This window comes from Ovis canadensis, chromosome 3 (genome assembly GCF_042477335.2).
Source record: "Ovis canadensis isolate MfBH-ARS-UI-01 breed Bighorn chromosome 3, ARS-UI_OviCan_v2, whole genome shotgun sequence".
Taxonomy (NCBI): domain Eukaryota; kingdom Metazoa; phylum Chordata; class Mammalia; order Artiodactyla; family Bovidae; genus Ovis; species Ovis canadensis.
This window is the reverse complement of record NC_091247.1, coordinates 9,203,984-9,228,622: the sequence shown is the minus strand read 5'-3', so window position 1 is coordinate 9,228,622 and position 24,639 is coordinate 9,203,984. Positions and strand designations below refer to the sequence as shown.

Genomic DNA, 24,639 nt, shown 5'->3' with positions numbered 1-24,639 from the left:
TTTTTGTGTTGTTGAAAAACAAATGAATCTTAGGTAGGGATTTCAAGGGGAAACCGTATGAGGCCTGGAAGGATGTATGGGGAATAAGACGCACTGCTATTTCTAGGAAGAAGATGGGCGTGGCGGGGCGCTGATGGGGGTGTGCGGGCAGCGGAGCCTCCTTGCAGGCAGAGACCGCGTCTGAAGGCTTCCAGCGGAGGCCGAGGCCAGGGAGGACCTGGATTGCAGCGGCTGCGCACTGGCGCGCCCAGCCGGCCGATTTGCGTGTCTCCGCCTCTGCGATGAGCTGATTGGGGAGAGAGGTCCGATTCCGCGCGCCGATTAGCTGAGCGGCCCGCCGCTCAGACTCCCCCCTTCAGGAGCGGACGGTTCTTACTGCGGCTGGGCACCGGCTCTCCTCCCGCGTCGGCCCGCGCTCCAGCTGCGCACGGCCCGGCCCGGCCCTGGCCCGGCTCGGCCCGGCTCCAGCCTCCCAGCGAAGTCGCCGCTGCCGCCTGGGCCGTTCCCAGGGCCATGAGGAGGCGGCGGCAGCCGCTGCGGCCCGCGTCAAGGTGACCGGCCGGGACTGCGGCGGCGGCGGCGGCGGCGGCGAGAGCGGGCGGTGAGAGGAGCGGCCGGCGGGGCGGGGCGGGACCCTGCGGGCCGGGCCGGAGAGAGCTGCAGGTGCGAGGGGCGGGCCCCTGCGGCTGGGGTGCCTGCCGCCGGGCCGGGGTGGGGCCTCGGGGCGGGAGGCGGGGCTGGGGGCTGGTGGTGGTGCGGTTGTTTCAGGAGGTCTGGGGGGCACCGGGGCCTGGTCGGGGGACTTTAGGTGCATGATGGGGATGGGGATTTTGGTCTGGGGGACGGCAGGTGTGTGTGTGAGGGGTGTGGAGGTGGGGCAAGGCCGCAGGTGCGGGGGGCGGGGCTGGAGGAGGCAGTTAGGAAGGGCTGAGGGGCTGCAGGTGCGGGGGGGCGGGGCCAGGTGGGAACCACAGGTTTGCCAGGGGGAGGGTCTGCGAGGTGAGGCCGAAGCGGCCGGACCGGCCGGGCCTTGAGGACACCACAGGTGCAAGGGGGCGGGGCAAGGGGAGACCTGCAGGGGTGGGGGGCGGGGCCCCGAGTGGTTGCAGGTCCGGAAGCGGGGGCCCTAGGTGAGCAGCGGGCAGAGGGTGAGTGAGGGGTCGCGGGGAGAAGGGAATGCTGCCTCCTCCCCTGCCGGGATTTTTTTTTTTTTTTTGAGGGGAAGCAGGAGCTTTGGGCTCTCTGAGGATTCTGGAGGCTTCGAGGGTTGCCGCCGCTGGGCCGGAAGGGCCAGCTCGGCCTTGCCTGTGCTCCTCCTGAGTCGGACTTGGGTCTCAGCTGCCCTGGTTACTAGGCCGGCGGCTTCCCCTATGCCTCGCAGTGGCCTGAAGTGGGGCGCCCTGGTTTTCAATCTCGGGGAGGCTTTTTCGTGTCGCTGTTGCAGGGGGCATGCCTCGATTGGGGCGGGGCGGGGTGGGGGCCGCCCGTTGGCTTTCATTCTATCAGCTGTTGAGAAATGTGTGTGCTTGAAGAGTAGTTAGTGTGAAGCTGGAAGGGTGGAAGGGTTCTTGGCCGACTGGCTCCTGGGATCTGGAGGCTGCTGCAAATCTTCACAGTGGTCGTCTCCAGAAGACTAAAGTGGCAGCCTGGTGAGGGGGCAGAACAGGAATGAGGGTTCATAGGCTTTTTCCTCTTTGTTGCCTGGGAGAGTCTCTCACCTCTGAGCTTTGTTTCTTCCTATGCCCGGTGTGCATCCTGGTACCTGCCTTGTGTGCCCCTCAGGGGGCTTGTGAGGGTGGAACAGACTGAGCACATCTTTGTGTAAAGCTATGAGTCTGCTGCCTCTGTGCTAGTGGGCAGATTGTGTTTGGAAACTGAGGTTGAAAGAGGGGATTTTTTTTTTAATCAATCAATTTAGTTTTGGCTTTGCTGGATCTTCGTTGCTGTGCAGGTTTTTCTCCGGTTGCAGCGAGTGGGGGCTACTCTTTGTTGTGGTTTGAGGGCTTCTCATTGCTGAGGCTTCTGTCGTTGCAGAGCACGGGCTCTAGGGCGTGCGGGCTTCAGCAGTCGTGGCTCTCTAGAGAGTTGTGGGCTCTAGAGTACAGGCTCAGCCATTGGGTTGCATGTGCTTAGCTGCTCCGAGGTATGTAGCATCTTCCCAGATCAGGGATAGCACTTGTGACTCCTGCAATGGCAGGCGGATTCTTTACCACTGAGCCACCAGGGAAACCTGTGGAGGGGATTTCTAATCGGTAGACCGCCTTCTTGTTCGAAGTGGGGCTGAGGTTGGTAGTGGGGATGAGGTTTGTGGTGGGATGGTGACTCCTGCTTCCTGTGAGGCCTGTGAGGGAGCTGTGGCAGATGGAAAGCACCGGAACATTTCATTGTTTGCTGACCTCTAGACCCCAACTCCAGTGAGGACTCTGAATTGGAACACGAAGCCCAGACTTGAGCCTTATGGAATTTCCCTTCCCCATCCAAGTATGAACACTGATTTTTATCACATTCCAGAAGGAAGACACCCAAAAGAGGGGAATGCCAAAACTTGGTTAGGTTTCCATGTGATGGAGAGAGGAAAGCAAGATGATGGGACTCCCTCCTATTTGGAAGAGTATCCCATAGCCAAGTGTGTGACCTCTCCTTGCCTCTGCTCACCAGCAGTGTGATCAGTCCCTCCCACCTGTGTTGCATGGACAGAAGAGCAGCAGGAGGAGGCTTCTCCTGAATGAACGCGCACTTTTCCTTGTTTCAGGCACTGTGGGACTTTGGGGAACCAACTGCCATGGTGCTGGCCTCTCTCACTACCATTTGCTGTGGCGTGACCCAGTGGCATCATGGGGATGTTGTCTCAGATGTGGGTCCTTACGGGGGTCTGTGCTCGTGTGACAGGACCCAGAGGCTCTAAAGGCAGCATGTATGAATCATCCCGTACTGTCCTGGCAGAAACTGTGTAAATGACTCAGAGAGTGCTGTGCTCTGGGTAATGATCGTGCTCTGTGGGTTCAAAGGAAAGCCCAAACTTGGTGGTCCACGAGAGCTAGAAAATGTGTTGCGTAATGAGAGGATTGGCTTTTTGGTTGGTAGTGTTTGAGTGACCACATCCAAGGTTGAGAGAGAAACTTCATTAATGAAAATATCGCATCCAGGGTTCTCTGTGATATGGCTCCAGTCTACCTTTTAAACTTGATTTTCCTTTTCAGCATGGAGGGTAAGAGCTCTGGCTGGAAGTCAGACAGAGCTGCCTTTGAAGCCTCACACACCAGTTTCTTGACTTCTCAGAGCTTTAGTCTCCTTATTTATAACACAGGGATAATCATGCCCACCTTGAGAGGTTGCTGTGAAGAGTAAACGTGGCTAGATACGTGAAGACACCTGATGTCTTAGGCCTTTGCTGTTAGGGTCTGTTTCTGCCCCTCCCTGACCTCCCATCTTTCAACACAACAAAATAGGATGTTCCATGTAAGGAGAGCAGGACTGGTCATTGTGAGGCCTTCGCTTCTCGTGTGACCTCTATCAGGCCTTCCCCTGTCCAGGCCTCAGTTTTCTTAGCTGAGCGAGGATATGTGAACATCAGTCAAGAGTGATCCTAGCTCTGGCATTCTGATAATCATGTTTTCCCGCAGGGCAGGAGGGAGGACACTGATGACCGTTATTTAGTTCTTCTTTTAAAAATACCTGTTGAGTGCTTTGCCTGGCACATAGTGAAAGTGAAAGCTGCTCAGTTGTCCAACTCTTTGTGACCCCATGGACTATACAGGCCATAGAATTCCCCAGGCCAGAATACTGGAGTGAGTAGCCTTTCCCTTCTCCAGGGATCTTCCCAACCCAGGTCTCCCACATTGCAGGCAGTTTCTTTACTAGCTGAGCCATAAGGGAAGCCCAAGAATACTAGAGTGGGTAACCCATCCCTTCTCCAGCGGATCTTCCCAACCCAGGAATCAAACTGGGATCTCCTGCATTGCAGGCAGATTCTTTACCACCCGAGCTGTTTATCAAAAAATACCTGTTGAGTGCTTTGCCTGGCACACAGTAGGTGCTTATTAAATACTTGCTGAAGGGATGAATGAGGGACTTTCAGAAGAAGGTGTGGCATCTTATCCCTGCTGCTTATATGGATGTTATATCTGTATCTTCAAAGTGCATTTTATTGAAGAAAAAAAAAAGTTGCAACAGCTTTATCGTGAAATTGGTGAAGCTCAACATGAAAGATGAAAGTTATTTCACAGTCCTCTTTCACTACAAATTAAGTTCAGTCCTGTTTTCACAAACATAGAATTTTTTTTTCATGGTTGCAGTCTTATGTAAAGGAGCATTTGGAAAAGGCTTGGCAATAAGGAGTTTCTTTAAGTGATGTTTTTATCTTTTTTTTTTTAAGAATTAAAAAGAAAATCACACATAGATTTTTTGTTTTTCTAAAAGATAAGTATTTCAAGGGGGAAAAATTATAAAGTAAGTGTCTTTCTTGTCTCAAGCTACCAGTTCCCAGTCTTCTCTCTAGTGGTAACCACTATTATCATTTTCTTGTTTGTTATATATTCTTTCTCTTCCACAAAGAATAGGATCCTATACATACTTTTGGTCCTGTATTTATTTACTTGATTTCTTTTGGAAATCGTCCCAGCATTGGAAAATGTTCTAATTGGTACATACAGTTCCTTCTTAATAGATGTTTTTTTTCACCGATGCCTTGAGCACAATTTTGTCTCTCCACTCTCCCCCACCCTCCATGGTGTTTACTCAGTAATGGTCAGCAGTCATTGTTTAGAAGACTAACAAGAGACAGTCCTTGTTTTTCTCGAGGGAAGAAAAGGCTCCAGTTCCAGTGAACAGTAGACTGAAGGGCAGTCCATGTATCTGGATGCAAGGCAGACACAGAAAGAGAAAGCAAAAGGGATTTGTTCACTAGTAATTGAAAACTGATTTTCCATTCAGCCCATGATTCAAAGTCCAGCAGCTGTCACTTACCGGCAGTATGACTTGGGGCAATTTACCTAATCTTTCTTCCTTTCAGTTTCCTTATCTGTTAAATGGATGATGATAATAGGATCTGCCTTTTGGGGCTTTTTGTGAAGAAGAAACGAGATCATGTGTGGGAAGTACTTGCAGGAATAGGTCTTGGTAGATGCTCCACAAAGGGTAGCTGCTGGGTTATTAATAATCTTTGTTAGCAGACGCTTACTGGGCGGTGGAGGGTGAGCCACAGGAGATGCCCAAAGTCCTTGCCCTCATGAGGTGCTCACATGCTCTGCAGGGAGACTGGCACACAGGTCACTGAAGCTGGAACAGGGCCCGGGGGTGCGGAGTTGGGCAGTGTGGGGGCCATGGAGGCAGGAAACAATGACTTCTCCCTCTGTGGTTTGGGACTGGCTCGCCACCTCCTCTGTGAAACCCACTCAGTTCTTCTGCAAGTGGCCACTCCTGTCTGCGCTCCCTTGGTATTCTTGTGTGAGTAGCCTGGATTGGAGCATGCACCCCGCTATCACACGCGTGGTTTTATGCCCGTGTCTCCTCTCTGCACAGGGAAAGTTTCCTACTTTCTTTGCTCCTGCGTTTCCAGGGTAGACTCTTGGTGGACCTTGTGATGGACCTCTGCTCAGACAAGTCATGCTACCAAATGCTGGCACACTCTTCTTGATAGGTCTTCAGGTCTCTGATGAAACCAGACTCTGGACTCTGTTGCTTCATTCCCCAGGTACTTGAGTGCTGACCGAGATACACGTGTGCCATCTGCCAGCTGTAGGTTTGGGGTCTGAATGGTGGTACTTGTCCTACCGAGTCTTGGGAGAGGGAAGAATTATTTGCTCCAGATAGTCCAGGACAAGACGGGCAAACAGAAAGAAGGATAAGTCCGAGAATGAACTGCTCACGCTTGCTGAAGCCCACCTCCCCCTTCCTCAGAAGTGTGCCTGCTGACCCTTCGTTTGAGGTTGGCTGGTGGAGGAGCAGGCTGCAGGGAGCCGAGTAGGTGGGCCGTAGTTGCTGATGAGAGATGGGGAGCAGTGGTTGGGTTGGCCTCTGCGAGGGGCATCCTGAGGCATTTCTGGGGCCACTTCCTTCCTGTGGGCATTCATCCACCAGCCTTGCTGTGCTCTTGCTTTGGGCCCAGCTGTTTGCTGAGTGCTGGCCACATGGAGATGGAAGAGTTGTGTCCTACCGGGAGCTGACAGTTAGTGGAGGAGTCAGGCGCAAACAGAATGTGATCAGAAGGGGATTGGTGATGGCAGAGGACCCCAAGTGATGTGGCCAAGCAGATTCCAACTCGGGCTAGACCTGGGTTCCAATTCTTACTCATCCACACACAACCTCTGTAACCATGGGCAAGCGTCTTCCCGATTGTTAGTCTCAGTGAGGTGATGAGAGAATGGGAATGTCAGGGTTACCTGCCTGAGGGCTGTTGTTGAAGATTCAGTGAAATAATGCTGTGGGCTGCTCAGCGCAGTGCCTGACTGATGCTTACAGAGTGCTCATTGTACTTGATTATCCTTAGTGTTGGGGCAGCACCAGGAAGCACTTGTCTGGCTGTTTTCTCTGGGTTCCGTGTAGCGGTGATGATGCCAGTCAGTGGTGAAGGTGATGGCCACGGTGTCTGAGAAACCAGCTCTGAGGTCACAGAGTGCTCGAGGAGTCCTTGGGGCTTTCCTCTTGGGCCCACAAGTGATTCTTCTCCCTTTTCTGCTTGGGGCCTTCTCACAGGTGGTTCCAGCCCAGCACCACCCCAAGCCCCTTCTCTTTGATCACCTGCACTGATCAGTTCCACGGCTTTTCCCCACAGGAGGCATGAGTCTGGCTTGTCTCACCTGCACTTTCTGAGGAGAGAGAGACTGTGCAGACCCGAGGAGGCACATCGCCCCCCCGCCCACCATTATTTTGCAGAGCTTTCAGGTCCATTGTGTTCTTTACAGGAGACTTACCACCTCAGTGTCAGCGAAGCAGACGGGGCAGCACTTACAGCAGACCCTGAAGTCAGGCCTCTGTGGGTTCGTGTCCCTACCCTACTTGCAAGCCCTGTGGCTTCAGGCAGGTAACCGCTGCTCTGTTTCCTAATCAACACGGGAAGCACGATGATACTTACCTCCCCCTGGTCTTACCTGACTTTAAGGAGATGAGAGGAACAGGGCTTAGCATAGTGCTCGCACGTCGTGAGCATCCAGTCGGGGTGAGCTCGAACAGTGTTCTCTTAACCTGTTGACGTCCATGGCTGTCAGGATGCCCGTTTTGGGGGGAATGCTCACTTATTGCCTATGAGTTATGTGAGTTATTGCACATGGAAAGTGTGGAGAGGGTGGTGCAGGCTGCTGGGAGCACCCAGGGTAGCAGGCAGTACTCAGCCTGCCTTGGGACTGTGCACACAAGATTGCTGCTGCTGCTGCCAAGTCGCTTCAGTCGTGTCCGACTCTGTGCAACCCCAGAGATGGCAGCCCACCAGGCTCCCCCGTCCCTGGGATTCTCCAGGCAAGAACACTGGAGTGGGTTGCCATTTCCTTCTCCGATGCATGAAAGTGAAGTCGCTCAGTCGTGTCCGACTCTTAGCGACTCCATGGACTGCAGCCTACTAGGCTCCTCCGTCCATGGGATTTTCCAGGCAAGAGTACTGGAGTGGGGTGCCACTGCCTTCTCCAAGCTGGACTCCCACAAAATCAGAAGATGCTGGTGAGTGGGAGGACGGAGTCAACCTCGTGGGTGGGCCCTGTCTCAGACCCGTCCAGGAACTGAAGGCTGGTTTCCCAAGTTCTTGCTGTCCCACTGTTCTGTGATTCCATGTAAATAATGGGACTTTAGTATAAACTCATATATAATATAAACTCATGCAACATTATACTTTTCCCTCATTAGGATTTAAATGTTTTTATTATCTGATTGTATTTTAAGGTCAAGACAGTTACTTGAGTAATCAGAAGAAAATGTAAATATTTGGCTTCAACTGTCAAAAGTTTCCTTGAAAAAACAAAGTTCCCATGAAAATCATCTTATTAGAGACAAAAGAAAGAATGATGAATAATTAAGTTCGTATTTATTGGATACAGTAATTCTCACCCACTCTTGTATGAGCTTGATAAGTAGGTCAGGGGAAATCTGTGCTTTTGATACATTTCTGAGTTGCTAAATATTTATGGAAAACAAGTTAGTGAATTCTGGAGAACTTGGTGTGTCTCTTTTTGTGGCAGTCAAGTCTGTTATGCGGAATTAGGGACTTTCACTATGTTGATATTTCTTGTTCTGTGCCCTCTCTGGAGCTGTGTTTTGTTTTGTTTTCCTCTGTAGGCACCGTATCTCTAGCACTTTGAGTCCACTGGTATCTAGGGTTGTTCCCACTGGGTTCCCACAGCGCCCTGGTGTAGCGGGTAGTAACACTGTGTGACCGGCGTCAGCTTCCTCTCACCCTGCTCCCAGACTTTGCAGAGTCAGAGTCTGCATTTTTTCTCCCCACCACGTTCAAGGCCTAGCCCAGGGCTAACCGGCAGCCAGAACAATCTGAGTGTGGTATTCCGTCTGCTTAAAACCCCGCAGTAGCTTCTGGTTTCTCTTAGAAAAAAGCCAAATGGTTTACATGGCCCACAGGTGTAACAGCTTGCACTTCAGTGTAACTGTGAGTCACATCTGTCTCCTCTGCCCCGGTACTGGGTATGCATCCTGTCACACCACGGACTACGGCTTCTCTGCCCACCATCCGGTCTTCCGTGCCTGGCGCAGCTTCTGGCACGGAGTAAGTAGTCTACAAGTATTTATTACATGGACACATGGAATAAAGGGTGAGGGCCCAGTGACTGATCTGAACCTGTAAAACGAGAAAGCTGTTGGATCTGAGGTCCCTTCATCATAAAATATTTTAGCACTTTACAAAGTCTCTGACACCTTGTTTTTTAGCCTCATGTTGAGTCTGGCGGGGTAGGTGGGGGTCAACTTTGGTCTTCGGAGGAGAAAATTGAAGCTCAGAGAGGGTGAACAAATTGCCCAAGATGGAGCTATGGGAGACACAGAGGGCTCCTCAAGTGTCTTTTCTCACAGCCCGTGCTGCCTTGAGGTGTGGTTTCTGACACACATTGGAAGAGCCACAGGTGAGATAGGTAAATAGATTCATGGAGAAAAGGTAATTGCAGCAGTTTCTCTTGGTTTTAGTTGTTTTTTCCTGATAATTTGAAAAGTTGAGTTCAATTTGGGACTATGGGTTTAAGGTCTGAGATCAGGAAACACTGATCTTTCTTGTAAACAGCGAAGGTATAGGATTGATGTATGTGCTGATTGGTCGGTGACTAAGATAAGAATTTGTTCTTTTGGGGAAACTTTTTGATAAGAGTAGAAGTTACTCGCTGGCTGATATGTAGCATTGTCATTGTTTAGTCACTGAGTCGTATCCGACTCTTTGCAACCCTATGGACTGCAGCATGCCAGGCTTCCCTGTCTATTACTAACTCCCGGAGCCCACTCAAACTCATGTCCATCACATCAGTGATGCCGTCCAACCATCCTACCCTCTGTTGTCCCCTTCTCCTACCCTCAATCTTTCCCAGCATCAGGGTCTTTTCCAGTGAGGTGGCTCTTTGCCTCCGGTGGCCAAAGTATTGGAGCTTCAGCTTCAGTCCTTCCAATGAATATTCAGGACTGTTTTCCTTTAGGATTGACTGGTTTGATTTCCTTGCAGTCCAAGGGACTCTCAAGAGTCTTCTCCAGCACCGCAATTCAAAAACATCCATTCTTCAGCACCCAGCCTTCTTCATGGCCCAACTCTCACATCCATACATGACTACTGGAAAAACCACAGGTTTGACTATGTGAACCTTTGTCGGCAAGGTGATGGCTCTGCTTCTTGATACACTGTCTAGGTTTATCATAGCTTTCCTTGCAAGGAGCAAGTGTCTTAATTTCATGGCTGCAGTCACCATCCGAGTGATTTTGGAGCCCAGGAAAAGAAAATCTGTCACTGTTTGCACCTTCTGTTTGCCATAAAGTGATGGGATTGGAAGCCAGGATCTTAGTTTTTTGAATGTTGAGTTTTAAGCCAGCTTTTTCACTCTGCTCTTTCGTGATCATCAAGAGGCTCTTTAGTTTCCCTTCGCTTTCTGTGACTTTTTATGACCCTATGGACTGTAGCCTGCCAGGCTTCTTTATCCACAGGATTCTGCAGGCAAGAATATTGGAATGGCCATGCCTCCAGGGGATCTTCCTGACCCAGCAATCAAACTCTCATCTCTTAAATCTCCTGCACTGGTAATCAGTTTCTTTACTGTGAGTGCCACCTGGGAAGCCCTGATATGTAGCATTATTTTGATGCTTTCAAAAGATGCTAATTGCTTCAGTTAGCCTGTTTCTCTAATTTATCTCTGGGTGTACCTGCCATGGGCTCTTTTGCAGTGAGCACTGCTGCAGCCTTTGTGCTTATCAGATACAGTGTCAGTCAGATCTGAAGGTTAGAGGTCATCAAGGCTGCTCTTTCCACTTTCCACATGAGGGAAGATGGACTTTGCCAGGGTTTTCAGACTCAGGCGTCCTGATTCTCCACCTGTAAAACCTGTGGACTTCCATTTGTGTGTTGCAGTTTCTCAGCAGCGGTCTGCCTTTCATGTAGTGTTGCTCATAGAGCACGTCCATTAGAAGACAGTTTCCAGTGAGGCTCTGTGTGGTGGAGGCGTGATGGCTGAGCCAACTGCCCAACCAGGAAAGAGTATTTTCTTTGTGTGTGCGTTAGTCACTCAGTTGTGTCCAACTCTTTGCAACCCCATGGACTGTAGCCTGCCAGGCTCCTCTGTCCATGGCTGGAGTGTGTTGCCATTCCCTTCTCCAGGGGATCTTCCCAACCCAGGAGTCAAACCCAGGTCTCCTGTATTGCAGGTGAGTTCTTTGCTTTCTGAGCCACCAGGTAAGCCTACTTAACGTATAAAATTGGGAAGTACTAGCATTTGAATCGGAGAAGGCAATGGCACCCCACTCCAGTACTCTTGCCTAGAAAATCCCATGGACGGAGGAGCCAGGTAGGCTGCAGTCCATGGAGTTGCAAAGAGTCGGACACGATGGAGTGAATTCCCTTTCACTTATCACTTTCATGCATTGGAAAAGGAAATGGCAACCCACTCCATTGTTCTTACCTGGAGAATCCCAGGGATGGGTGAGCCTGGTGGGCTGCCGTCGATGGGGTTGCAGAGTCGGACATGACTGAAGCGACTGAGCAGCAGTAGTAGCAGCAGCAGCATTTGAATTGGAGAAGGCAATGGCACCCCACTCTAGTACACTTGCCTGGAAAATCCCATGGACAGAGGAGCCTGTTAGGCTGCAGTCCATGGGGTCGCTAAGAGTTGGACACGTCTGAACAACTTCACTTTCACTTTTCACTTTCATACATTGGAAAAGGAAGTGGCAACCCACTCCAGTGTTCTTGCCTGGAGAATCCCAGGGACGGGGGAGCCTGGTGGGCTGCCGTCTATGGGGTCGCACAGAGTCGGACACGACTGAAGCGACTTAGCAGCAGCAGCAGAGGTATATAAGTGGAAAAATCAGTCCAAAATAATAGCAAATAAGTGTAGGAAAGGTTAATTAGAGCGCTGACAGTGGCTACAAAAGAAGAGTACAAGGTGCCCAGAGGCCATAAGCCAGATGGTTTTACCTGGCTGGGTGATCAGAGAGAGCTTCCCAGAGGAAAGAGGAGTTGGGGTTAGCCAGGAGAAGAGGTGGCTGCAGGTGGAAACAGTACACTGTTTGAGTCAGAAAACCTGGGTTCCTGCTCTGAGTCACTTAGTTTTGTGAGCCACGAGAGAGGCTCTTAATTTGTCTTCTTTTAAGGTGGTCATAATACTGACTTTGTGATATCTTACTGATCAGGACCACTAAAATAATAATAATAAATAAGACTATTTCAAGTGCTGGGTTTCCCAGGTGGCACAGTGGTAAAAAATCCACCTGCCAATGGAGGAAATGCAAAAGATGTGGGTTTGATCCCTGGGTCGGGAAGATCCCCAGAGAAGGAAGTGGCAGCTCAGTCCAGTGTTTCTGTTTTATGTTTTGCTTTTTCGGTCGCGATCCCTGGGTCGGGAAGATCCCCTGGAGAAGGGAATGGCAACCCACTCCAGTATTCTTGCCTGGAGAATCCCATGACAGAGGAGCCTGGTGGGCTACTGTCCATGGGGTGGCAAAGAGTTGGACATGACTGAGCGACTTCACTTTCACTTTCACTTTTTTGGCCGCGAAGCATGTGGATCTTACCTTCCCAAGCAGGGATCAAACCTGCACCCCCTGCATTGCAAGGCAAAGTCTTAACCACTGGACCGGCAGGGAAGTCCCTCATTCCAGTGTTTTTGCCTGGAAAATTCCATGGACAGAGGGTCCTGCTGGACTACAGCCCGTGGGGTCGCAAAGAATCAGTTGATTGGCGTGCAACTGAGCATGCCAGCACTTCAAGTGCTAGCAAAGATGTGGAGCAGCCAGGATGCTCACAGCCTGCTGCTGGGTGCGTAGATCGGTTTAGCCAGTTTGGAGACCTGCTTGCCATCATCTAACAAAGCTGAACATTTAGTCAGCTATGACCCGGTAGTTCCACTTTTGGGTATCCACCCAGCATGAAGGCATACGAATGGACCACATGGCGCCACTCAAAAGGGTTACAGCAGCACCTCCTGTGACGGCCTAGGCTGGAAACAGTCCCAGTGTCTGTCGGTACAGAGGGGACAGGAACGGTAAACTCTCACAGAGGGAAAACAGTAAGTGAACAGCCATGAAAAATCAGGATGAATTTCACAAACATAATGTTCATTCAGGCACAAAAGATCATGTCCTGTATGGCTCCATTCATAGAAAGTGTAAATAGACAGACGTAACCTCTGCTGTTGAAAACCAGAGTGGTGGCCACCCGTGGGAGGCTGGTAGAGATGGAAGGAGGTGTGGTGGGTCTTTGGAGGGGATCGTGGTGTGTTCGCCCCATCCGGGTCCTGTGACCTGGGTGTGTTCACTTTGTGAGGCTCCTCTGACCTGTGTGCTTGCATGGTGTTCCTGTATGCATTCTTCTGCACGCATGTTGCATTTCCATGGGAAGTTTATTTAAAACGCTGACGGAAGGAAGCTTATCAGTCATGTTCCACTCAAATTATTATTAATGGTGAGAATGGAAGTTTTTTTTGTATTGATGAATAATCATTTTAACATATTTCATCTTTATCTCTTCCTTTGATCTTTGCATTTGTTTTGTAAAGTAACGAACATATCAGTACCTTAGAACGTATATTTAATTTACAAATAAGCTTATGTATGTAAGAGGTACTTGCTCAATGCATGTTCAGCTGTTAGTAGTGAAGGACTGGAGAGTTTGATGAGCTGTGGCTCAAGGTCATAACAGAAGGGGCAGCCCAAGCAGGGGCCTGGCTGTGAGAAGCAGGTGGGTAAGGAGGAAGCCTCAGTCGGTTTGGGTCAGCAGCCTGTGTTTGGGTTGTTTTCTTGCTTCTGGAACACAAAGTGTGGGCTGGGGTGGGGGTGGCCTGAAGCCAGAGAGGGAAGCAGAGCCTGGCCTTTTGAGCGCCTTGGGCCCCAGGGACCCCAGGGGAAGGGCTGCAAGGAAGCTCTGGAAGTGGGAGGACTAAGGGAAGGGGGCAAGCAGAGGAGACAGGAGGGAGGAGAAGGAGAATGAGGATGTTATTGAGGCTGAGAGATGAGGGGCTGGTGAACCATGTTCAAAGCTCAGCCGTTAGGGCCTGCTGACCTAATGGGTGGTGGGAAGGTGGTGTGGTGTGGGGGTGGATGCAGCCTGGAGCTCAAGGGCCGAAGCTGTTTGGAAGACTGGGGAGAACTTCGGGTGCTCTCAGGCAGAGGGAAGAATCAAGAGAGTGGAGGAGGCTGAGGGTGCAAAGTGGGGTGCCGGTGGGGAGGTGGTGGTGCCCTGGGTGGCCTTGGGTCTCAGGCGGACACCTCTTCCTCAGAGTTGAGAGTCAGGTGCCAGGAGACGATGCGGAACTTCAGGTTAAAGGAGGTACCCAAGGGAGGTGAAGTCAGCTTTCCTCAGTGGAGGAGGTCATGAGGCTGCCCTCCTGGGGATGGTGGGGGGTGTGGAGAGGGGGTGGTCTGGAGGAGGGAAGGCAGACCGGCCCCAGGGCCCTCTGCAGCGGCTGTGCGGGATGCCTGTCCGTGGCCCTGTGCCACGTGGGCTGCCTCCCTGGCCACTTGCTCTGAGGGCAGGGGTGTTTGTGCCGGGTACTCCTGAGTTTTTCCCGCAGGGCCCTTCCTGAGGTCTTGGCCGGGCTTTGCAGTTGCTAGAATGCATCTTCCTGTGGAGTCCCATGGCAGACCCTCCCGTGCTTCCACCAGCATGTATCCAAAGCATGACGGGAAAGGAGAATAGTGACCACAGAGATTTAAGTTAACTTTGGTGATTTTAGGGCAGGCTTTGCTACCCGATTGGCTAAATGGTGTCGCATATTGATCTATGGGGAAGGCTTGTGACATTTCACAGAACAGGCTCAGAATCTGATCTTGTTTTACTATATTTGGTCTGACCTTGCTGAGCGTCAAGAAACAAATCTCACCATCTGGAACATCGTGTAAATCGAATTACCCCCTACTCTTTCAGAGGCTCCTGTTTGGAAAGAGACCTGCTGGGACTGTTTATCCTGTTGGCCTGGGATTATGAAGCCCAACACGTGTTCCTGGTAAGTGGGTTCACTGACCCTGGTGCCCTGTGCCCTCTTGAGCAGAGGGCCAGGGTGTGGCATCCAGAGGTGCGGCTGGTACGGGTGAGCGGGTGCCTTTGAGGTCAGAGGAACCTCCTGCCGGCGAGCCTGTGGGGCTGTGGAGAGCACAGGGGCTTTTGGGACTCAGGTGTCCTCAGTGAGCCACACCCAGAGGGTGTTTCAGGGGCTTTCTCTTGGGATGACTTGGGCTCTGGGGTTTTCACTCCTGATTCTTGGATAAGGGTTTTTTCCTTTCTCTCTCTTCTCCTCGTGCAAAACCTCTTGTTGCCACACTGTTTCAGCGTCATCCTTTTGCTCCTGTTGGTCAGAAGACGAACGTTCTGTGTCACCCTCCCTACAGTTGGGGTGACTTGGGTGATCTCCTTTCTCCCAACCTCAGTCAAGTCTTTGTCTCACCCCACAAACCTCTGCCCACCCCCGCTCCATTCAGCTTCCCTCCTCACTTTGGGCTGTCCTTGCTACAGACCCTTCGTCAGAAAGGGCCAGCCTGTGGTGGGAGTCACGCTTGGCCCTGGGAGGATGGGGGAAGGAATACAAAGGTGAGTAAGACATGCTCGTGGTCTTCCAGAGACTCTGATCTACTCGTCAACCCCTGTCTTCCTGCCTACTTCCTCCCGCCCTCCTCGCTCCCTGAGGTTCTGTCCAGCCTACCCAACACCTCTTCTAAAAATGCTTTTTTGCACTCCTGACTCACTTAAGTTCTCCTTTTAAACTGTATGACACTTGTTTCAGCCCCCTCTCGTGGCCTTGGCCACAGTCTGCATTGCAGTCTGCTTTTTTTTTGACCTCCCCCTTATCTCCCTGACTAGACGTCAAGCGCTTTTAAGGCAGGGGCTGTGTGTTGCTCATTATTGTATTCCATGCAGTGCCTTGCTCCATGCCTTACACACAGTAGGTGCTCAATAAGTGTCACCAGATGGGAACCAACATGGACTTGCTTATGGTTCTCAACACCCATCCCCTCTGTAGCCATGGTCCTCAGGTCTTGAGACAACATATGACCACAGGGGAGTATCTGCCTAGAAGAATCCTAGGAGATCTTATTCAGGTTGGAGTAGTCACAAAAGTGTTAAAAGCTGAAATATTACAATATTTTTCAGATTCTTCCTAGTACCTTACCCTTCTGTCAAGCTACTCTCACAAAGTGGTAGAAGGTAAAATTTCTGATGCTTTCCTGCCAGGGCCCCAGGCTTCCCTGATTACAGTACAAGTAATTCATACGGTGCTTTGAAGAAGCAAGTTCCCTGAAACTTACATATCAGAGGGATTGGTTCCTTTAAGGAGGTTGTTGGAAATAACTTGGTTTAAAGGTAAGAGCACGTGAGAAAGCTGAGACTGGGTGATAACTCATTTTTCCGAGATCACACAGCAAGTAAGTGGCAGAGTTGAGTTTTGACTCTAGGTTAGTCTAGTTCTAGAAGTGGGGTTCCTCTCCTCTGTGCTTTTGAGTCTGATGAGAAATGGATTCCATGGGCAGGGCTGCAGCTACCTACTTGCTGCCTATGCCCTCAGAGGGACTGCTCAATCTCGGATCCTAGGGGGTCTGGCAGAAATGCTCCTAGCCCCTGTCATCACTAGGGGACCACAGGGCAGGGGGTCCTCTCCCCACGTCTCAGCAGGAAAACCACAGTGTGCTCACGAGGGTGCCCTTGAACAGAGGCTAGAAGTTGTCCAGGCTCGCCAGTGCTGCCGTAGCTCGAGCAATCTGCCGTGAACACGGGCTGCGTGAACCTGCACCCTCCAGCAGGCAGAGACACATGACAGCTTTGTGGGGACCTGGCCAGTGACAGAGGGAAGCCAAGCTTCACACTGGGAGCAGTGGGTCCTTTGAGGCAGGATAGAAGGAGAAGATGTTTAAGACCTTTATAAGCAGAGAATTATGAGGATGCAATTAAAGTGTACCAGAGGCTTGCTGGAACTAAAAAACATGGCTTTAATTGGTGGTTTGGAAGGTCCAGTAGAAGAAACGCCTCAAAACCCAGAAAAATAATAAAAAGAAATGGAAATAATGAACTAAAATGTGAGATGCTGTCCGCAGGGAAAGGCCTTGGAGAGCTTATCCGCGGGACCTGGCATGGAGTCTTGGGAGTTCCAGAAGGAGAAAAAGGAGTAGATGGAGGAGTAATAGGAAGACAATAGAAGAAAATGTCATTGAATTGAAGAAAGATTTGATTCTTCAGATTAAACGGATCCTTTCATCCCACACAAAAACCAACACTCAGACCTACTTTCTAGTAAAAGTCCTAAACTCCGAGAAGAAAGAGAAAAACCTTAAATTTTTGTAGGAAGAAAGAACAGATTGTTGTCAAAGTAGAGAGAATTAGGCTGACATTGGGCCTCCTATATGCAGCCCTGGAGGCTGGAAGACAGTGGCCCGGGGTCCCCAGACTGTTCGAGGGAGAGGGCTGCAGCCCTTGCTGTGCCCATTGAGATGACACTCCTGGTCACTGAGAAAGGCATTTCACACGTGTGAGGACATAAAACATGTCATCTGGTAAGTGTGCCCGAGGAAGCGTCCGACGACGTTCTCTAGCCGAAGGACAACTAGAGCAGCGTTCCTGGGGTGGGGGATGTGGAGAGTGATGGGGCAGTGAGTGGTGTGCACCCCTTAGCTCATAGAGACTAATCTCATGGGATATTGCTACTGTGACATGGAATTTTTATTTTGTGTTATTAATAACTTTTAAAATAGAGGAGAACTGTATGAGAAAACATAATAGGTTGAAAATTCTAAACCATCTCTGTAAAACCCAAGCCTTTGGGAGAATGGATAGGAGAGTTGGGAAATGAGTGTTCCACTTTTCAGAGACTTAAGTTAACCATAGGGAAGATAAAAAGCAAGGCACTGTTAGTTGTGTGTGCTACAGAAAGAGAAATAAAGGCTCAGTTTTGACTTTGGGATCAGAAGGTGTATCAGGACTAGATTTTGTCACATGTGATAGATAACCCTGGCATAACAACGACTGAAACATGTAGGAGTTTATACTATTTCATGAAAGAGTAAAGAGGTTGGAGTGATGGAATCAAAGTCACCACAGAGACAGGTTCCTTTAATGTCTCGCTGCTCTTGCAGCCATAGCAGATTGCCTCCTGACTCAAAATGGCTGCTTGAGCTCCAGTCATCACATCTGCACTCTAGAAGCCAGAAGGAGAAAGAGGAGAAGAGGCATGCCCTTTCCCTTTCACATACTTCTCAGAAGTCTCACCCAGCACTAACATTTACATCTCACTGAGTAGAGCTTAGCCACACCGAGCTACAAGGGACCATGGGGTGTGCTTAGCTAATAGGAGTTTTCTTGCTGGAGAAGTAAAGGAGAAAGAAAGAAGTTGGGAGTCTCTGCCTCAAAAGATCATCACTACCAGAATGCAAATAAAAAGTTTTCTGTTGTACCTTTTTAAGTGGCAAAATGTTCACAAAAATTGATAAAACCAATGTTAGCAAGTGACTGAGGGAAATGAGTGCTCCCTTACACTGCTGTCGGGAGTATGAATTGTTCTAACTTTTGGGGAATATAATCTGAAAATATTGAATGAGTATCAAATATCCATATCTGTAAGCCGAGCAGCAAGTCCTGCAGAAGCCCCAATGCAAAAGGCAGTACAAAGCTGCTCTCTGCACCACTGTTTGTAGTGGCAAAAAGTGGAAGGGATGGAAACCCCATCAGCCACATATTAGGCATTTATCAAAAAGCAACCAGATCTCTCTCCCCTTGTTGACGTGAGGGAAGCCCGTGATACATCATCAGGTTTTAAAAAACAAATTGCAGAATAATTTGTCTCCAGCAGTGGTTGCAAACTGGTGACCAGTAGTAGTGTGTCCCAGGCCAGTGCAAAGTGCTTTTTACATAATTTTCTTCTCACAGTGAACTGACAAGGAAGGGACTGTTGGATCGCCTCTTTTCAGAGGAATGAGAAGCACAGAGACTAAGTGACTGTCTTGCAGTCGCCTAGCCAATAGATACAGGGCTCAGGAAGTGACCAGGGCTCCAGAGTCTGAGCTCCTTCCAACTCTGCTACCCTGCCCAGGAGCATTGTCTAGTCTCCTTCTCCGATATTTTTATGGCCAACTTAGTGTTTTCCAAATGTTCAAAATGGAGAGCTTTAAGTGGCTCAGTTAGCCACTGGACCCATCTGTCCTCATTCCAATACACCTGCAGCTTTGCCAGTGATACGATCTGCTGGGCCCCGCAGGCCTTTGTGGTTTGACCTGGGCTTCTGGTCTGAGTCCCACTTAATTACATGTATTTATGTTGCTTGGCACAAAAACTTGGAGGAATACACTCCTGTCTGCCCGATGGGATTACCTTAGTGTGCGGAAGGGGCTCGGCTCTGGGGGAGGGTGATTTCGTGGTTTTTTATTTGTATACCCCTGTTGGGTTTGGCTTATGGCAACAAAGATACATTATTTTTGTAGTTTAAACAAAAGTACAATAAAGTATAATTTAAAATGATGAAATATCAAGAAACAACCCAGATAAATTACTACACTTTGCTTTTTGTTGTTTGTTTCTTTGGAGGTTGTCTTTATAAACGTCTGAAAGCAAGGAGACTGTGGAGTTTTTCTTTTTTATAAGATGAAGGTTCAGGTCATCCGTTGTGTTTGCTTCTAACACCTTCTGTGTTTGAACATCTCATTCTTGAACCAAAGCATTATAACAGGAGCAGCAGTTGTCCTCCCTGAGCAGGAGGACGGCTCTGCCCTGTTGTAACCTCAGAGTCAGATATGGGAAGCCTGTGGAGGGAGGGTGCTCAGGAAAGGACTTGTGAGCCCCAGAAGCCGTGGGTCGCTCCTAATGCTGCTGGCGTGACCCTCTTGCTGGACATCTTGGGGAGGCAGCTGAGCACGGCCGCAGCTGTGATGCATCAGGAAGGACGAACGTAATTCAAGACAAATGGGATGAGTGCTAAGAGGCCTGGGTGCTCTAAAACCCTGTAAGAGGAGGACGCAGCATTGGGGTCCCAGCACGGGTCCCAGAGGAAGTGACATTGAAAATGAGACTGGAAAAGAGAAGAGGGAGAAGGAGGGACGAGGAAGGTCCAGGGAGAGAACCAGCCCCTGAGCACACCTGGCGGTGGGGGATGGGGTGGGGCGGGGTGTGTGGAGTGTGGCCACCGGTCTCCTCCAGCACCCTTTGGCACGTGTTCTAGCCTGCACATCCTTGGCTGGAAGCCACTTCCAAGAGGCCAGGTTGGGGAGGGGTGGCAGAGGGCCTGCAGACTTCCAGCACCGAACATGTCCTCCCCATCCCAGGTAGAGCCTGTGACTCTCAGTAGGTTGGGCACCTGTCGGCCCCCCTCCTTCCCTCATACCAGCTTTCCTCAGCGACCTTGCCTGCTGACCCACTCCTCCCAGGACCACAGCCCTGACCACCTGAGATCAGGGCTGGAGGGATGGTGAAGGCAGGTCTCAGCCACTTTTAACTTGACACCCCTCTGGGTGGTAGCTTCTACCTGAGTCCTCTGTAAGCCAAACCCAAGCCCAGAGTGATGCTGCTTCCCCTGCCCCCGCCCCAGGAGTTGGCATCCCTTCTCCCTGAGTCTCCCACCCTTTTCAGGCTAGCAGGAATCTCTCTTTGAAGTCCACTTGTGAAGTCCAAGTGTCTGTCTGGGCGGCCTAAGCATTGTAGTCTTGCTCGGACCTTGCACCTTCCTGAAGTAGGCTAGGGTGGGAGAGTTGTTTCTTCATTTCCACTGAGAACAAGGCAGACTGCTGGGTACTGTTCTGGGGACTGGGAATGAAGTAACAGTGGTTAAGCTCTTACCCCCCGCTAGGCGCTGTGATCAGCCCTCCACAGAGAGGGCCTGGGTTCAGGAACTTAAAATGTATAAAATGCTTAGACTGCCGCCTGGTACCCACTGCTGCTCCCGAGTGCCAGCTGGTGCTGTTCGCCCTCCTCATCATAGCCACACGGGGGGAGGACAGTCCTGTATCCCCACTTTACAGAGGCAGAAACTGAGGCTTAGAGGGGCGCTTGCTTGCCATCACGTAGGATTCGAACCCAGGACTCTCTGAGGGTGAATGAGTGGGTGTGACTCTCACCTTCCAGGGCTCGTGGTCAAGCAGGGAGGTAACCTGGAGAGAAGACGTCCTTGCCAGAGTGACAGGCGCCACAGCCGGCTGAGCAGAGGGCTCACGGAGGGGCCTGGGGAAGGGGCCTGTGGGAGGGCCTGGGGGTGGGGTGGGGAGAAGCCCAGGAAACCCACTCCAGGCAGCACCCTTGTCGAGATGGGGAGATCGTCACTTCCTCCCACCCGTGGGATGCACCTTAGTTTCCCCGGGGCTTCGGTGAGGAGGCACTGGTTTGGTCTGTGCACGTGCTCAGTTAGTGGTTAATCATCTGAGGGCCCGGGTGTGGCTTCCCCTCCCAGCCAGACTCCTGGGACCTTGTCCCCAAGGTGGTCCCCTTGGGGAAGACCCCTCTGCCTCCAAGCTCAGTGTGACCTGAGGCGCTGTCCCTCTATGAACCCCCAGCCTTCTTGGGGTTCCATATGTGCAGATGGCCTGGGTTATAGCTCTGTGTTGCTTACCTCACCTCTCACTCCATTTCTGTCCCTCGAGTGAGTACATTCTGCCGCCCCGTAGAAAGGCTCCATTGCAGTCAACACAAAGGAATGAAACACCATCATAGAACTGTGATTGCAAATCCCACCATTGAAAATCCCAAGCTAAGTAAATCCCAGCATGACCCTGACACCCCCCCACAAAGCTCCTTCTGTTGCCCATTTCCTTTCCAGTCCTGTCCACAGGGCAGGTGGGCTTTTACACAATTATGCATCTTGTCTCTTTTTTACCTCAGAAGTGAAAGTGAAGTCGCCCAGTCGTGTCCGACTCTTTGCGACCCCGTGGACTGTAGCCCCCCAGGCTCCTCAGTCCATGGAATTTTCCAGGCAAGAGTACTGGAGTGGGTTGCCATTTCCTTTTCCAGAGGATCTTCCCAACCCAGGGGTCGAACCCGGGTCTCTCCCACATTGCAGGCAGACGCTTTACCCTCTGAGCCACCAGAGGGCTCAGGGAATGAAAAATAGCCCCACCTTGTGTCAGAAATTTGTATACCAAGCTGTGCAAAATGTTAGAGGAAAGTATAAAGATCTATATTTGATACATTATATGGATGGTATTTTGGCAGCTCATAAGGACAGAGCCTTGTTACAACAAATTTTATCTGAATTGATTGAGGCCTTGGAAAGCTGGGGTTTAAAGATAGCTCCAGATAAGATACAAATAAATCCTCCTTTTTCTTATTTAGGGAGGGTATTAAATACCCATACCGTGAGTTATGCCCCTTTGAAGCTGCAGAGAGATCGTTTGCTAACTTTGAATGATTTCCAGAAATTATTAGGGGATATTAATTGGATACGCCCACATTTAAAACTGACTACTGCAGATTTAAAGCCTTTGTTTGATTGCTTAAAAAGCGATCCTAATCCCAGTTCTAAGAGAAAGTTGACTAGTGAGGCAGAGTCGGCTCTTGTTAAAGTGGATGAAGCTTTAAATGATCAGTTAATTAGGATTAATATTACCAGAGGATTTTAGGTTGGAAATGAGATCGATCAGTTAGAGAGATGACCACCAGGTGGCACCAGAGCACCAGACATTCGACTCCAATCTCCCATGTCTGATCCGTGTCAGTGGAGCATTCCTGAAGTGCTTGTCTGTGGAGGTTCACTTTCAGTTTTCCCTCCAGATGCTGTGTTACTCACAAATGCTCTGCCTACTTACTTTAGAAGAAGTTGGAAGGTACTGGCGTGTACAGAAAGCAGAAAGTAGCAACGGCATACAGTGACGCCTGCGAGCGTTGGCACTGAGACTCGAGTGCACGAGTGTGTGCTTTGTCGTTCCGTGCGTAGCCGTGTCCGACTCTGGGACCCCACGGACTGCAGCCCGCCAGGCTCCTCTGTCCCTGGGATTTCCCAGGCAAGAATACTGGAGTGGGTTGCCATTCCTTCTCCAAGGGATCTTCCTGACCCAGGGATCGAACCTGCGTCTCCTGCAATGCAGGCAGATTCTTTACCACTGAGCCACCGGGGACGCCAACGACTTGAGTACGTAACCTTCTGTACTTTCGTATGAGTGTTCCGATGTAGACATAAGTATTTCAAAACATGTCCAGATGTCATTTTCTCAGTAATCACTTCTTAGACCACTGCCCCCATTTAAAATTGTAAACCCACCCCTTCCCCACTCTGTCTGTACCCTCTCCTTGCTATACTTCTTTATCACTAGCTCATGTGCCATAAATTTTACCGAATGCTTTTATTGTCAGTCCCCCCCACTAGACTGGACCAGGGGATTTCTGTCTGTTTTTTATTGCTTTATGCTCGATACCTAGAATAGTACCTGACACAGTGTAGACTGTCTACCAAATACTTGCTGAAAGAACAAATGAATAAGAGTGAATGTGTCCTGTATCTGCGGGCATCTTTCTGTGTCTATAAATACTGCTCTGCTTGCCCAAGGCCGCTCTGCAGAGCATGAGCCAGAGCTCCTGCGGGGCTTCTTTCTTTTTTAAAGATTCTTTTTTTTAATGTGGCACATATTTAAAGGTTTTTACTGAATTTGTCACAGTTATTGCTTCCATTTTTTGTTTTAGTTTTTTGACTGAGAATCACGTGGGATCTTAACTCCCCAACCAGGAAGAGTTGGGGGCAAAGTCTTAACGTTGGAAGGCAAAGAGTTGGGGGCAAAGTCTTTGCTTTGGAAGGCAAAGTCTTAACCACTGGACCTCCAGGGAAATCCCATGTGTGGCTTCTTTCTGTATTAACAGGACTTCATCATTTCATGCAGCATTTCAGAACTGTATCCTATTTACTGACTGACTTTCATCCCTTTCTTCATGTCTTTTCCTATACAAGTGTTTTAATTTTAAACATAGTTAAATCTGCCAATAAATTCCTTTATTTTCTAACTTTTTCTCACCCTAGAGAGGACTTCTTCACCCCAGGATAATAATAATAATAAGCATAATGATTTGTGTTTCCTTTGGTATTTTTATGGCAATTAATCTTTATCAAAACTATATGGGCTTCTCAGGGAAGCCTGGTGCACTGCAGTCCCTAGGGTCACACAGAGTGCGTGACACAACAACAGCAACAGCAGGTGGCTCAGTGGTAAAGAATCCTGCCGGCAACGCAGGAGACGTGGGTTCAATCCCTGGACCAGGAAGATCCCCTGGAGGAGGAAATGGCAACCCCCTCCAGTATTCTTGCCTGAAAAATTCCACGGACAGAGGTGGGCTACAGTCCTTGGGGTGACAAAGAGTCAGAAATGGCTGAGCACGCACACACACGTTCTTATAAGTGGCATAGGTCAAATGTTAAGCAAATTCCCTCTCAAGTGAATAGCAAATTGTCTCATCAACATTTATTGAATAATCCATTCTTCCCACTGTTTGAAATGCCATCTTGACCAGATACTAATTCTCATGTATAATTGATCCTATTTTCCAGACTAAGTTCTGTCCTCTGACCATTTATCATCAACGGGGCTTCCTGGAAGGACAGGTCCCTTTTCATTATACTTTTTACTTTTCTTGAAAACTTCTTGGCTGCTTTTAATTATTCTCCAGATGAAGTTTTAAATCAACTTGTTGAATTCCAGAATGAATCCCCTTAGGATTTAGAATGAATTTGGATTTTCTTTATAGGTCAACTGGGGAGAATTGATGTCTTTACAATATCTTCTCCTTATTCGGAAGGAGTGAAATGTCTCTCCTTTAAGTCTTTTCTTTTTTTGTTTAATAGTAAAGTTTCATAATTTGCTTCAAATGCTTTTTGTAGCTTCCTTTTACAGTTTATTTCTATGTATTTTCTTTCTTAGTAGATCCTTATACCATTACATTTTCTAGCCAGTTGTTGTTTGGATAGAGGAGACGGTTGGCTTTGCGGCCATGTGTCTAATGCTCGTAGTTTTCTCTTTGATCTGATTCCATTTGCTTCAAACTTTCTAGGCACTTTTAATTTCTGGTTTGCCGTTGTC

At 49.7% G+C, this 24,639-nt stretch overlaps 1 protein-coding gene across 21 annotated transcripts in view; it reads left to right on the top strand.

Annotated features, from left to right (window-relative positions):
* The first annotated feature begins 347 nt into the window (after positions 1–347).
* Positions 348–24,639, top strand: part of RALGPS1 (Ral GEF with PH domain and SH3 binding motif 1) — a 302,499-nt gene continuing 278,207 nt past the window's right edge. For 15 of the 21 annotated variants that reach the window (XR_011255489.1, XM_069582375.1, XM_069582374.1 and 12 more), the window contains exons 1-2: positions 348–663; positions 14,543–14,621. The gene's annotated coding sequence lies outside the window, so the exon portion shown is untranslated. Of the gene's footprint in view, positions 664–1,089; positions 1,149–6,902; positions 7,022–14,542; positions 14,622–24,639 lie in introns of those variants that run through there. The other 6 variants (XM_069582366.1, XM_069582369.1, XM_069582358.1 and 3 more) reach the window with 3 other exon arrangements.